A 14,289-nucleotide genomic window follows, 5' to 3' on the forward strand; every position below is an offset into this window, starting at 1 on the left:
ACTTCTACTTATGTGACTTTTACCAGACAAGTGATAATGACTCAGTGCTATGTTGTAACTGCACTTATGATAATGACCTTTCTTTCAGTACTGCAAAGTTATGCAGGATCAGACAAAGGTGATGATTGCTTGATTGCTGCACATAACCTGTTGACTAGGCATTCATTAGCATTAATTCAGTAACAGACTCAATATCAGTAAGGAGAACACCTTAGTAATTCAGTAAAATAGTATATATTACTGAGCCGTTCCTCCCATCCAATTCCACACATGACTGACAAAGCCAGGAACAATGCACAAAAATATGGTAGCTCCATGCTGGCAGTTATCAACAAGTGATAACTTTTATCTCACTCATGCAACTACTAATCACAAATAGAATACTACAAGCAGAAGCGATTTATTGCCTGCTTATTTTATATAATACTATTTACTCAATGGTGTATTTGATGTCTTGCATGCTGGTACATTACACTATAATCATTACTATGTCCAGGCATACATGCACCTCAGTGAAATGTTTGCCCCAAACAACCCTTCAGTAACATTTCTGAGTATGTACAACCACCATCATGAGCACTTCACCAAAGCAACCCTTCAGTACAATTTTGAGGTATGCACAATCACTGACATTAAACACTCACCCAAACGAAACGTGTGTAACATTTCCTAGTATGTACAAGCACCAAATGAAGCATTCACCCAAGCATGCCCCACAGTATAATGTATGCACAGGCAGCAGAATGAAAGATTTCCCAAAAACAGCCATTTACTAACATTTCCTGGTTCCAACAGGAAAAATTCATAAACAAACACCTTGCATGCAGGTGGGAAATTGCATCAGATTATCTGTGGAGTAGCCATTCATTATATTCCGGGTGCAGGTGTAATATAAGACAGAGTAATTACCAAGGCTGTTAGGACAAAGATCATAGTAATTCATATGGGACAACAGTGATGCTACAAAGTACTGGACGTCCCTCCAAAATGAAAAGACAACACGATCACTGTCAAGGAGGCTGGCAAGAGACCTACAACAACAGTGAAGGAGCTGCAGGAATTTCTGAAAGTACTGGTTGTGTACTACTTGTGACACCAATATCCCATATTCTCCATATGTCTGGACTATAGGGTAGGTAGGGTTGGACAGAAGCCTTTTCTAACACAGAAAAACATGAAGGCCATGTGTAAAAACAGTTCAAGATCCTATAACACCATATCACCAGTAATCAAATTATTAATTAATGACCAATCTGCGGAAGTATTATTATAAGCAAGCAAAAAGTGATTACAACAGACCACTACAATGACCGCCTTTACTACATAAAGGTACTCATCTCAAAAAATGAGCATATCTACTACGCAAATGAAGTTCCCCTCCCTTTCTGACCTGCTTATACAAAAAACTGCAACAATTAAAATGATACCACAACTGATATACTGGTGTACTCCTCATAAGTAGCAGTAATAACTAGGAAACCACATTACTTACAGAACGGTAGCTTTCCATTTGCTAATTTTGCCACATGTGAAGAAAAATAAAGCCTGTATACAATAGCTACAGTCCCATATGATATGAGCCACTTTTATGTCATTATGGGACTACAGAACATTACCAAGAATAATAATAAGAAGAAAACCAGTAATTTACACAGATACGAGATATACAGGACCATGGCTAAATGACATGTTTCAAGAAAAAAAGGATACAAGTTTTACACCCAGTCTCCCTTCCTCCTCTTCTGTGTTTATTCTGATGTCACAGAGCTTCCAATAACCAGTATTTTTTTTGTTCCAAAACGTGTTTGGGGCATGTACCAATCCAGTCAGTCAGCCTAGATGACAACATACATTCCAAATGACCAAACAGTTGGTAATGGAGATCTAAACTTTGCTGTTGGCATTTCATGCATTAATCTGGTTGTGCCAGAAAATGGTGTACTGCTGGGTCACCCATCCACCCAGTGAACAAAGAAAAATAGCATGCATTTACTTATTTTACTTCAGCAACAAACTATACATACATTTCAGGGAAGACCCTAACTAGCCATACAAAGCACTGCAACTACAAGTAAACCACCAACAGGTTATTACAGAACAAGCACAACAGATCACAGCAAGTTTGAAAACACTCCTATTCTACAAGATTCCCAAGAGGTCTATTATGGGCATTTAATAATGAAAAGAAACACTAATAATGTCCTATACTGCATGCTCCCAACTGCCTCACTTATCAATTATCATTATAAAACAGCATTAAAGATTCATAATACAAAACCAATGATACTAATGCATACATCTCACTTTCTTAGTGTGATTAATCTGGACACATTCTGCTCTTATCAACTTACAAATTTGATAAGACTAACAGGTTTTACATTAGCATACATTTTCTGAAGGGCCTGAAGTCTTGCCTGAAGCAAAAAAGATTTTTACCAGTCACCAATCAGTAGTATCCACGTCCCTTGCACAAAATACACCTCAATATATGGCACTTTATTTTCAAGATGATAACCACAGAAGATGGAAATTCAGCCACATAGGAAAATAAAAGAAGAAACAATAGTGGGTGCAGGTTCTTTGTCGGCCCTCCACAAATTATTACCATAAACACAACAAAATTGCACACTAGCAGACTATAGTGGCAAAGCCAATCTTTATTCATTTTTAATTCAATATGATTTTAAGAAAACTTTACTAGAGCAACAGGTTCGATAATGGATTTCTCTCTGGGTCTCCAGTGGAAGTGGGCTTCATCACAGTTTGACATCTCAATTATCAAAATGTAACTAAATAAATAATGCATATAACAAGCCTACACTGCACAGCAGCCCAATATAATTCACAGTTCCAACAGGAAACAGACAATGGCAAAGCATGCACTTATTCAGTATACTTATGTCTGTCAGTTGCAGAGTAAACCAAAATCTAACTTAAATTTATTCTTCTCACACCATGATTTATATCTCTACTTTGCTAAACCACTTCTAAATAAGTAATTACTCCCTATCTTCTTTGCTTATCTCTGTATTTTGTCTTTATGGATGACAGTGGTAAGTCCAGCAATGTCAAAACATTCCAACTTAGCATTTGAAATACAGCTGCAGTACAGGTACATTTTGGTTGAAACTCTAAAACTCTTGTCAAAGCACAAGTGCATTCAGGTAAAAGGTCAGAGATGCAGAAGATGGTATGAATGCAGAACGGATGTTCTTCCACAAAATTCAACTTGCAAACACCATTACAGCATAGCTTTCAACTTTGTCTCCAAAATGAGGAAGGCTAACTAGCAACTTCAACTAAGTGAACCTAGATAACTATTATCAAACAGGCAGCATCGTTATGCACTACAGAACTCATTTTGACTTGGTATTTCCAGGTATGGTTCAGCTTTCACTACATTTTGTGGTGTCACATACCCTATGGTATCCTCTAATTCCCCTTCTCAAAAGGCAGAATTTAGGTCACTTTTCTCCCAGAAAAAAAGTATTACTACAATTAAAACTAAGAGTCAAAACATATGATTTGCCTAAACTTGGGAATTACAAAAAAAGGAAGATACTTTGGGTTATGATATTTGCAGTAACACTTTGTTGTTGCTTCTTCTCTAAATTGCATTTCATAGTACATATACTCCATTGTATAAAAAAATCACCAGAAACTAGGCATGTGCCTCCATTACCCACCCATTACATTTTAAAAAAGACCTCCAACTTTACCTACTCAACAAGACATGCCCCTGTCAGGACCCTACCTAACTCCTCCACACTCTTGTATTTCTTTCCCATTATATGTGCATTTGTACTAGTCTGAAATTTTTTCACTTTCTAACCTACTGGTATTCTATCTGGTAAATGCAATCTCTAAATATTGATAGCTCAAAGTTTGCTGTTGGTTTTGCTGTTATGTGCAATGCTACTTTATTCTGTATGTTTCTCACTATTTTTTTTCTTTTTTGACCTACTGTATTGGTAACTGTACTATCTTGGAGTGTGAATAAAAATTATATACTGTAAATTGTTTTTGTAACTGTAGCTTTTCTCCCTGGGTCTCCACTGAAAATGGGCTACTAGCCCAGATGGACTAACCCTGTTAACAAATGTCAATAAAAAAATAAATAAAGAAGTACTTTTTAAAGTTTCTTGGGCCTTGCTTCCATAATTTTGTATCATGGCATTAAGCATAATTTTTTTTGTAGTACTGAAATATGATTTCAGAAGTGCATTTGCAAATATGCATTTTCTCTCATCTTTATCTTGGGAGCTAGAGTCTAAAAGTATAAGGAAATACTACAAAATGCGTCTATCAAGAAAGAAGTGTCAAGTCAATTTTTAAAGAAAACCAAACACTTTGACATAATGATACTACTTATTCTTCCTGCATACTCACACACAAGATTTTCTTCTGGTGTGCATCTCTTAGCAAACATGGGCATTAGGTACACATCTTCCAAATAAATGCATTGTGCTAGTTGCCTGATGTGCTGCTGAAACTCGTGTAATTTTGTCATTAGCCAGGCTTACAAACTGTAAGTTCAGTGAATCTCACCTCTTCCGGATGGCATACATTTTAGCATCATCACTGGGGTGAGCTTTATGGGTATGTGGATATAGTCAGTGGTGCGATTTGAGAGGAGTGAGAACTCCTAGAACAATTCTGAGGTTACATGCCACTTGACTGGCATTCTTGGGAACTTTGTCATTCAAAACCAGAAGAATTAATGAAATAGATTAAATCACAACTGGCTATGTTTGGAAGTGTGGTCTACATATTTGTATAATCTCTAGTCTCACAAATATGACAGTAACAGACTAAACGATTTGCCCAGGATTAACAATGCGACAATATGACTTTATTACTACACGCTAATTACTATGCGGTACAGCTGCAAGTGTCTACAGAAAAGCAGAACGTAAAGAAAATATACAATCCCGACAATTCTATTACAGTCTAGATACAATGCAGTTTATGTAAACAGTAACATAACACCGACAACATAGACACGGTTAGAATAAGAAAGTTGGTATATAGCAGAAATACACAAGTACACCTTTTTTTTTTTTTTTTTTTATCACAGCCAGGGTTGCGGCCAACCAGTGGGCGCTGAGCAAAAAAACATACTGCAAGAGGCACAGATCATCACCGGACGCACGCAACTTAGAGGAAATTTTAGAAAGAAATCCAGCTAGTTTTTTTACAACAAACACACCCCCAAGTTTTTTTTTAATAACCTGCTACTGCCTATACCGGGATGTTTAATTGTAACAAATCGAAAGCAGCGTAGTGCATTTCAGCTCAGAGAAAATGTTCAGCATGTAGTTATTATAGAATAAGATCCATCAGAATTACATTTACTATGATTTTCATCATGGCATGTGGAGCAGTACTGTCCCGGGAAATAAAATAAACATTGCTGCGATAACTCCTTACCCCCACACCACTTCGTTTGACACAGCCAAAAGAGAATGCCTCATAAAATACAGCTTAAAATCATAACTATATACATACTAAATATAAAAACAAAAACCTGAAACCAAAAAAAGCTGCTTGTGTAAACCCCCAGTTAGATCGTGCGAGTCAGTCGCATGCAGATAGACATATAATGGCTGTGGGCATGAACACAACTCTTCTCACCCTACTTGGACTGTTCAAGCTGTTGGAAAGCAGCAGCTGCTGCAGGACGATCCTGGTTAATCATAAATAAAAGGCTGCTACTGTCTTGGCATGTGGAAAAACAAAGTCGAGGTTTCTAACACTATAAAACATGGCTGTCTTTGTCAAGTAGCTTACCTGAAGGGGAAAAAAAAGCAGTTCTTGAGACGAGCAGAATATCAGCAATGGGAACTCCTAGTGAAAACCGCAAAACTGATATGGCTCTCAACAATCTCCGTGCAATCCGTGAGTGCCTCAATAAAATAGAGGGATCCAGTAGCAGGTAAACTCTCCAAATATCAGCAAAAGGAAAGGAAATACCTGCTGCTGGACCCTCTATTTATTGGAGAAAACAATAGAAAATTAAGTTGGGGGTGGAGTTGTTATGCAAGTGGTGGCTTGGATTGCAAGAATCCGATTGGCTGCCACCACTTGCTTTATCAACAACTTTTGCTGAAGATTTTCCAATAAAAGTTTAATGCAAACCTAATGTAAAAACACGCTGAATCGTAACTAGATAAGGTAAATTACATGTTGAGTTACGATTTCAGCGTGTTTCACATTAAGCTGAAGCACAAATCTCCACTACAGTTTCTCGCATTGCTGGAAGGCACTCGGGCGTAACGGCTTGCAATTCTTATCTTCTCATGGCGCACTCGGGTGTAAGCACAGAGGCGCCATGAGAAGGTACTCGGGGTTAATGAGTTAAGGGTAAAGTTCCTTTGGTGGGCAGAAGCATGCAACCACAACAAGGGACTACTTTTCACTCAACCCCTCGCCGCCCAGTCCCTGACAACAGACGCATCAGACTATGCATGGGGGCTCACATGGCAGGCAAATGCATTCAGGGCCACTGGAGCCCAGACCAGATTCTCCTGCACATCAATCAAAAAGAGATGCTAGCTGTACAGAATGCTCTGACAGCCTTCAAATACCTAATCCTTCCAGGACAACTGCTTATAAAAACAGACAACACCACAGTTATGTGGTACATAAACAAGCAGAGGGGAACACATTCTTACCCACTCTGCAGCTTAGTCATGGCCCTGTGGAACACAGCCTTGATCAACCAAGTGCATCTACAAGCTCAATTCCTGCCAGGCAAACAAAATTCACTGGCAGACGACTTAAGTAGAAATCTCCTAGACCCACATGAGTGGAAATTGGAGCCCAACACCTTCAACCTTCTGATCCAGAGGTGGGGGACACCGGAGGTGGACCTATTTGCCTCCCCCGAGAACCACCAGTTGAGCAAAGTCTGCGAACCCTCACAGCAGGGCCTGGAAGGTGGATGCACTATCCTTTCAATGGGAAAACCTCTCAATTTATGCCTTTCCCCCTCTGCCCCACCTATCAAAAGTACTACACCAAGATAAAACGGGACAGGCCAAGGGCAATTGTTATTGCCCCAGACTGGCCACACCAGCACTGGTACCCACTCTTGCACAGTCTGACAACAGTGCCACCTTGGCACCTTCACCAGACTCCTACCCTGCTGTCCCAGCAGGAGGGACATATTTTGCATCCACAATTGCAATCCCTAAACCTTGTAGCCTGGCTTATCCCTTGAATACACCACCAGCAACCCTCAGCAAACAGGTGCTGGATGTCATTCTTGAAGCCAGAAGGCCTAGTACTAGGAAATCCTATGCTGAAAAGTGGAAAAGATATTTTTCTTGGAATCGGTCTCAAGGGAAGAACACAGCAATGCCCTCCTTACCTCTAATCTTGGATTACCTAGAAGAGCTACTCCACAGAGGCCTATCCTTCTCCTCCATTAAGATTCATGCCTCTGCCATCTCATCTCATTATAATACTGAGCCACCTCTATTTTCTCACCCTCTCATCGCAGTCCCCGAGAGGGGCTAACATCTTAAGGCCCCTAGTTGAGCTCCCACCCCTGCCTGGGACCTTAACTTCATACTGGAAAAGTTGACGCTTCCCCCTTTTCAACCTGCAGCTTCAGCACAGTTAAAATTCCTCTCTTGGAAAACAGCCTTGCTTTTAACTAAAACTTCAGCAAGAAGACTGTCTGAGTTGCAGGCACTAATGGCTGTGGAACCCTTCATTATTTTCCATGCTGACAGGGTTTCCCTCAGAACTAACCCATCCTTTATGCCTAAGGTGGTGTCCAGTGTGGCTCTAAACCAATCCATCCATTTGCTAACCTTCTTCCCTAACCCTCAGAATAAAGGAGAAAGGATCGTGCACTCCTTGGACATGCACAGACAGCTTAGGTTCTACCTTGACAGGACTAAACCTTTCAGAAAATCTGACCAGCTGCTAGTCAGCTTTGCTACAGGGACAGAGAGGGTAAGGCCATTTCAAAGCAAACTGTTTCCAAATAGATAGCACTATGCATCCATGTCTGCTACAAGCACCATGGAAAACCTACCCCACAGGGGATCAGACCACATTCCACTAGGGCTACTTCCACCTCTACAGCATTTCTCAGGGGAGTCCCTACCAGGGACATTCTGGAAGCTGCAACCTGGGGTTCTGTACACACCTTCACCAAGCATTACCACTTACCAATCTTTTCTAAATCCAGAGCTGGATTTGCTACAGCAGTCTTGCAAGGCCTACTAGCCAGCCATAACACTTCTTGACATCCTTCAACCTTCCTCAGGTTTGGGAATCAACCAAAGTGTGATGACTGCAACAGTAAAACATGAAGAAAATAGTACAGTTGTGTGCACTTACTATAAATGTAGATGTTTGAGTGTATTCACTGTTGCAGTCCTGGTTTCCCTCCCTCCAACCCCCTGGCTTTCTCTGTCTTTCTACCTCTCCTCTCTATGGCCATTCCTAATGGCATTGGTATTCAGACTTGTTGAATCTAGAATGTTTGGTATCACTTGAGCATTAAAACCAGCTGTTCAGTGAGATACTGAAAGAGCTGAGGTATCCCTTGCTTCCAACTAACTAAAAGTACCTGTGTCTGCTCTTATATTGCACTTTAAATTTGTATTTGCATTCTGCTTGTCTGTCTGAATTGTCTGAACTGTTTTTTTTTGCCACATTTTACTGTATACTGTACCAGTTCAGCCGTAGCATAGGCCAGCTCCAGGTTTACTTTTCTTGGTCTGTTTTGTAACTTCTGACCATCGAATTCAAGCCATCCTTGTTGGCGAAGGCCCTTCTGCACCCTTGTGGGAGGAGAATGCTGTCTGGCTCCCATCTAATCGGGGGTGATTGGACTAGAGCTCAGAGAGCCTTATTGGCTAATGTAGTTAAAAGGTTATTTCTTTTTTTTTATTTAAACCTCACATTTCCGCTTGTTTGTGTGTAGTCCACCATCGTGCACTGCTGCTTAGTGGTTGTTACCACTGGTCGTTATAGATGCAAACGTTTTACTTCTTAAATTTCCCTTAGCACTTTACTTGTGGTCCTCCAGGGTTTTTTCGTGGCCCTGCTCTACTGTCAGCTGGAACACTAAGCTTAGCCTCAGAGGTACCAACACACCTTTCACCCACTAGCCATTCCTAAGTGTGACCTGTTTTCCTGACCATATATCACTATGGATGGACAATTTCACACAGTTTCTCCAGCTAGCTTGGTCAACATGGGCATCCTGAGGCAGTGTAGGAACTGCCTCATGTTCACTGACAACCCTGTACTCCTAGTTCACAAACTCAGCATGTGAGATATGCAGCTATATTAAGAACCTTGACTCTATTTGACAATGAGTGGGTTATCAGCATGCACACATCACCTCCTAGTCCACCCAAACACATATCACATATACCTACATATGTGGAGGTCCTGACAAGAAACATACCTAACACCAGAGACCACCCAAACACAAGCACACTACACATAATACTTCCTTTACAGAACACAATACACATAATAGCTCACCCACCAGTATCTCACCGATCAAGCCCTTAAGACAAAACACAAAACCAAACGTATATTAGTCATAGATGATTCCATCGTGCTATTGGGACAATGGACATTTTAAATAAGTAATTCTCAGGTTTATACAATAGGATCTGAAGAAGGTATAATACTGAAAGCACTTATCCCGTTTTTAATCTGACACTGATTTTCTAGTTCTTAAATTTTAAATAAAGGAAGCCGTTTCAGTTATTTTATTATTAATTCACTTTGGTGGAAGCCAGTCTTAGTTTGTATTGAGTGGTATAATATGATAGATGGCCCAGTGTTGTATAGCATCAACCCCTCTCCAAAATAAAATTTTGCATCACAAGTAAGGGTGGTAGGGAATTGTATTGTTTGTAGCATTATGGTCGTAGATTGGTGAGGCAGCATTGGCTCTTTTGAGTACAAGCTATGCTTGAGCTTGTGTTCTGGCAAGCTAACGAGACCTGAATAAGGCAAGCCACTGCCTCTTAATAAGCTAATTTCTTGGAGTTCGTCTTTGAAGTTCTACTCAATTGTTTCTTCCCTGCAGATTGAGGGGTTGGGGGGTCTAAATGCTCAAGTCAGGCACGCTGCATGCTCAGCTCAACTATATTTTTCAAGCATAACACAAAAGGTTTTAATAAAGCCAAAAGTATATGAGGTGTGATCAGCAAGTTGCAGATGGTGCAGCTGGGCAGTACTGGCATTCAAAACTGAATGCTGATAATGCATTTGCGGTCACGGTTAAAGCACTTAATGTGTGGTAATTTAATTGAAGAGAGCCTGTTGCTACATTTGCAGCAAGTGGTTTACTACAGTTTGAGTAGAAAAGCATTTTCTCAACTCTGAGAAGCTCTTATTTTTTTGGTTCTGTTAAGAGTAGACATTTCATCTGTCCCTTATTTTGCAGAATATGCTTTTCTTCCTCACATTTGCCCTATCCCTGTAAAATGTCTGATTTTCTAGTAAATCACTGAGGATTGCAGTTAGTAATGCCAGTCACAAGAGAGTCACACTTGTTATTCTGAAAATGCATGTTGTTGCAAAAACTGTTCTATTAAGTTTGATTGAATTAGAGTTCTAGTCTTAAGGGAAGAGAGGGCAGTGTGTGTATCTGTGTCTTACTGTGAACAGCAAATTAAAATACAAGAGCTATGGCCTTTTTACTTTCTTCTCAGACAAGAGAATTCTTTGCAGAAAGTGGCTATAAGGTGGGGGGGCAGGTGGATTTTGTGGGAAAGCAAATGACAGTCAAGTTGGTTTCTCAGGATAAAGTGAGTGCATGGGGGTGTGTGTGTGCGTGCCTGTGTGCATGTGCTTCTGTATCTCCCCTTTGAGCCCTGTCTCAACTCCTAATGGCTCCAAGAACTAAGTCAGACCCTTGACTTGACTCTGGTGTGGCTCTTTTTCAAAATCCCAGATGTCCTTCAAGGATGCATCTGCAGTCATCACATATGGGTTGTCCTGCCTCAGGCAGCCCTTCGGTCGGCCGGATTCCAATGTCTGGGTCTGGCGTCGGCTGATGTCGCCCTTTCCCCGACGTCAGAGCGCCTGGGGTATAAAAGCGTCAGCTGACGCCATCTTTCTCAGTCTTTCTCGACGCGTGGTGCCCGAAGCAGTTCGCAAGTGCCGGTCGGCCAGCTCCTGTAATTCAGCTAAACCGAAGACTTCAAAAGCTAAGTACCCCGTTGGGGACTCTTTCAATAATTGCTTAACTTGTGGGAAACAAATACCTCATAAGGATTTCCACTCTTACTGCCTACCTTGCCTAGGCCCAGACCACGACGTCTCGGCCTGTTCCGCCTGTGCTTCCTTCAACCAACGCACTCTAAGATGTCGGGCGGAGTTTGCAGAGGGATTTTTGGGGGCTAGTTTTGCTTACAATATACCGTCGGAGACACCGACTTCACATTTAATAAAGAAACGGAAGGACAAGGACCAACACACGCGGTCCGCGGTTTCGGCTGAAACCACGGCCAGGCCTACCGTGAGTGTCTCGGTCTCGGCTGAAACAGTCCTTGGTACTTCCGTCCACCGAAACCGTACAACCGACAACCTCGGCCCCGGAGGCCACTACTGTATCGGTTATTGAATCTTCATTGGAATCTGGTGTCCAGGAACCTTCCGACACCATTCCCTTAGACAAAACTACACCAGCACGTGGTGCAGCCAGGCCTCCTGCATCCATGTCTATTAAGGCATTCTCAAGGGCAAAAGCTGCTAAACACTCAAAATCTATGCCTCCCAGGGTTATCCCTCAGGGACCCACTACAGGTTCTCAGATCCTTAGTCTAGCAGAGGACCTTATTTCATTAATTAGGGGCTCTCAGCCTCATCCAGACAGGGGCTGTCAACCTCCTACAGAAAAAAGGCCCGGGGTTGAGCCCTCTGATCCCCTCTCCTCAGATGAGGCCTCTGATGGCTCTGCTCTCTTGGACTACCAGGAGGAGGCTTTTTCGGCCTACGAGGATTCTGATGCAGAGGAATCTATCCCTTCGACCTCTCCTCCTGAAGAGCTGTCTTTTGGGGAAACTCTGCACACTATGAGGGAGCATTTCCAATGGCAGGGCCAGGAATTCTCTGATTCCAGGAAGAGATTAAGGACCTTCTTGCATTTTGCCTCAGCATAGACCTTTGGCTATTCCCCCTGTTTTGAATGTCATTGATGATGTGTACTCTGAGTCTAGCATAACCCCTGACACTCTCCCTCCGGCTCCTGCCAAACCCGATAGGTATTACAGGGTCCCAGAATCACATCTTTTCCTTTACAAGGCCCACTCTGCTGATCCAGAAACTATTTCCCATGGGCCTAAAGGGGTTGCAGCTGTCACTACAAAAAATCCACTCCCCTCTGAAAGGGAGTCCAGGGCTTTAGAGCGATGGGGTAAAAAAGTGTATACTTCTGCTACCTTTTCTATGAGGGCTTTAAACTGTCAATTTCATATGATACAGTACCAAGAGTATTTGTTAGATGAATTGCATAAAAAACTGTCTTCACCTGAACCCCTAGATCGTAAATCACTTCAGGATCTGGTACATAACTCTCAACAGGTTAGCAACCATTTCTTGCAGTGTGGTTATGATGCATTGGAAGCTTCATGTAGGTCAGCTATAACAGGTGCAGTCATACATAGGCATGCTTGGCTGAAGGAACAATCTCTGCCAGACCATGTTAAAGCAAAGCTTCTGGATGCTCCACTGGAAAAGCAAAAGTTATTTGGCTCCACTGCTCAGGAGGTCTTAAAGAAATTTGAAGAAAAGGCAAAATCTGTACAAACAGTCAAAGGTTTTATGCAAGTCCAACCACCAAGATTCAGCAGAAATTGGCCTTCCAAGAACTGGTCCTTTCCAGACACAGAGAGATTTCAGAGAGGCAAGAACAGGCGTGCCAGAGGTAGAGGGCAAGCTAGAGGCTCCTACAGAGGACGTCAATGGCAGCCTCCCAACCAGAGAGGTAGTGCAGGGCCTACAACTGCTGCACAAGGACAGACTCAATTACTTTACTTGACACCGCCGACCAGGGCTCAATTGGAAGCACCTTTGGGCGGAAAGCTTTCCTTATTTTCAGAAAATTGGCACATTATTACAAGGGACAAATGGACACTACAAATAATAGACAAAGGATACAGGTTCCATTTCCACACATTACTGAAAAGAAAAGACATGCCAGACCTGCCACCAAATCAAAGGGCAGAGGCTTTGAAACAAATCTCCAACTTAATGCAAATGAAAGCAATAGAAAAGGTTCCTCTCTCAGAACAAGGCCAAGGATTTTATTCCAGACTCTTCCTTGTTCCAAGAAAAGAAAAGCAATGGAGGCCTATTCTCGACTTGTCCGCACTAAATACTTATCTCATTGTGCCAAAATTCAAAATGCTGACTCTACAGCAACTCCTTCCCATGCTGGGCAAGGGGTCTTGGCTGGTAACTCTGGACCTCAAAGAGGCATACCTGCATGTCCCTATCAGACAAAGCTGCAGAAGACACCTCAGATTTCTTGCAGGTTCAGAGCATTATCAATTCTCAGCATTGCCCTTTGGCTTATCTACTGTGCCCAGAGTATTCATGAAATGCCTGGCATCAGTAATTGCACACTGCAGACTTCAGGGGATGCAAATATACCCGTATCTGGACGACTGCCTTATACAAGCGGACAGCCAACAAATTTTGGTAAAACACTTGAATTATGCCATCTACCTTCTTCAGGCCTTGGGATATACAGTCAACATTCACAAGTCAAGACTTGTACCATCCCAAAGAATAACTTTTCTGGGTGCGAATCTAGATACAACCACCCAAATGGCTTTCCTCACAGAAGAAAAACAAAATCAACTACCGGATTACTTCAAAAACCTGTCAAGACAAACTCCGCTGACTGCAAGGAAAATCCTGCAGGCCCTGGGTTACATGGCTTCTTGCATTCTTCTGATTCCTCAAGCAAGGCTACATATGAGGAAACCACAATGGTACCTAAGGAGTTTATGGACTCGGCACAGTCACAGCTTGGAAACCTTGATACCACTCGTCCCATGCCTTCAAAGGGAATTTCTGTGGTGGGCTCAAGCAAGCCAGTCAAACGGGTCTTCCCTACAGCAAACCAATAGCCAGCCAAACCGTTACAACGGACGCTTCAGACCACGGATGGGGAGCGCACATGGAGGGAAGGTGCATTCAAGGACTATGGTCACAAAAAGAACTACGCATGCACATAAACCAAAAGGAAATGCTGTCAGTGATACATGCAATCGAGGCCTTCAAGTTATTTCTACA

The 14,289-nt window shown here is 42.0% G+C and overlaps 1 protein-coding gene across 1 annotated transcript in view; it reads left to right on the forward strand.

Moving 5' to 3' along the window:
- LOC122803999 (extended synaptotagmin-3-like) overlaps positions 1-14,289 on the forward strand; it is a 454,360-nt gene that overhangs the window by 277,316 nt on the left and 162,755 nt on the right. The gene's annotated exons all lie outside the window — the stretch shown is intronic.

This window comes from Protopterus annectens, chromosome 6.part0 (assembly GCF_019279795.1).
Source record: "Protopterus annectens isolate FY-2018-M chromosome 6.part0, PAN1.0, whole genome shotgun sequence".
In the NCBI taxonomy this organism is placed as follows: Eukaryota; Metazoa; Chordata; order Ceratodontiformes; family Protopteridae; genus Protopterus; species Protopterus annectens.